The sequence below is a fragment of the Diaphorina citri genome, unplaced genomic scaffold (assembly GCF_000475195.1).
Source record: "Diaphorina citri unplaced genomic scaffold, Diaci psyllid genome assembly version 1.1 scaffold10597, whole genome shotgun sequence".
NCBI lineage: Eukaryota > Metazoa > Arthropoda > Insecta > Hemiptera > Psyllidae > Diaphorina > Diaphorina citri.
Window position 1 is genome coordinate 1 of NW_007387971.1, and position 1,878 is coordinate 1,878.

Sequence of the window (1,878 nt, forward strand, 5' to 3'; positions counted from 1 at the left end):
AATAACGCGAAATTCGACTAAATTGTTGCATATTGCATACACAGAAATATGTACATGTATGTCTGTCTGTTACGGCGCAGTTACTCTGATGGACCTTTTGTTGTCCTTTTTTCACGAAAAAACGGCTTGACCGATTTTGATGAAATTTTTTGTGGTTGTTGAGAAGAGTACTGAGGGTGACATATTTGTGGACGCCTATCGTATGTATGGAGAGGAAAAGTCTTCTTTCGATCCAATCTATCACCTCCTAAAAATTATTCATTAAGTTATGAAGACCCTGTGAGTATAGCCTTCGAAGAAAAGTTTTTCACCGCCATGTTTGTGGACACCTATCGTATGTATGGAGAGGAAAAAGTTTTCTTTTGATCCAATCTATCACCTCCTAAAAATTATTCATTAAGTTATGAAGACCCTGTGAGTATAGCCTTCGAAGAAAAGTTTTTCACCGCCATTTTTATGGGAGGTAACAAATTCACATCCGTTGACTTTTTTCTACCACAGTGTCCAGAATTCACTCCGCCTCGTGGAAGGGTTCACATTGTGAACTTCACAACGAGTTCACTCCCTCATGTTTCACCACCGCTTCTATATAAGACTCGTGTGCTCTGTGTCGTAGCATGCCCGTAGTATGTCCTTCATCATTACCGATGCACCCTATATAAGACTCGTGTGCTCTGTGTCGTAGCATGCCCGTAGTATGTCCTTCATCATTACCGATGCACGCTGACGTTCCAGGAAGCGCAAGGCTTGTTCTGTTCGCTATAGAATTCAATATAGATAGACCGAGGTATGGAAGCAGTCAGCAGCCAGGTGCAATGGAGGTTGTAGTAGTAATTCAGATCGGTGTTGTAGAGGGAAGAACGTTGAACGGATTGGGATGACTGGATGAGACCTGAGGAAAGTAAAGAGAGCTTTCGTCAACTAAAGGTAGGTACGCGTCAGTGGAGTTCAATTTTATAGATTCTCAGTAAGTTTAACGAAAATAAGGAGCATGTTAAGTCATTTGACTCAGTCATATAGAGTTACGCTAAATGTCGTAATTTTATGCGAAATTACGCCCTGTGACTCATCCTGTCACGCATAGCAATCCCATGTCAGCAGTGCAACATGGAGTTCAATTTTATAGATTCTCAGTAAGTTGAACGAAAAAAAAGGAGCATGTTAAGTCATTTGACTCAGTCACATTGAGTTACGCTAAATGTCGTAATTTTATGCGAAATTACGCCCTGTGACTCATCCTGTCACGCATAGCAATCCCATGTCAGCAGTGCAACAGTCCTAAAACTAAAATGGACGCGGCATCCAAGGGATCAGGTAGAGACCGCCTTAACAAAATAATAACCCCATGTCACGCATAGTAACCTCACGTCACGCATAGTCACGTTATGTGACGCACCTGAATGTTGCTCGAGCGTGTGGTGTCCGCACAGATTATCATCCACAAACGCATACGTCGCTGCATACGTGAACCCTTTGCCCGTATGCGTATAATGCGCCACGGAGTAGACTAGACTGATAGGTGACCAGGACCTCACACTAACCGGTAGCCACTCCGACTGAAATAGAATATTAATAGAATAGAATAGAATAGAATAGAATAGAATAGAATAGAATAGAATAGAATAGAATGGAGGGTATGAAGACTTGAACCGGTTTGATAGAGGGAACTGTGTTATCGTCGGGGGTCTTACCGTCAAATCGAAGAGAAAAGGAGGACAGGATAGGAGGAAGCCAGCCTTTTGGAGATTGGAGAACGATCCTTATCTGTAAAGTTTGCCTCGGGCGAGAATTGAACCCGCGACCCTGCCTCGGTGGTGTAGTGGTCAAGGCGCTCGCCTGGTAAACAGGAGGGCGTGGGTTCAATCCCAGCCGAGGTAT

At 43.4% G+C, this 1,878-nt stretch overlaps 1 long non-coding RNA gene across 1 annotated transcript; it reads right to left on the bottom strand.

The window, feature by feature from the left end:
* Positions 1–784: 784 nt before the first annotated feature.
* On the bottom strand, positions 785–1,557 carry LOC113472933. Its single transcript, XR_003395056.1, has 2 exons — positions 1,397–1,557; positions 785–892 (listed from the first exon to the last, which is right to left on the bottom strand). It is a non-coding gene; the product is annotated as an uncharacterized LOC113472933 (long non-coding RNA).
* Positions 1,558–1,878: the final 321 nt, after the last annotated feature.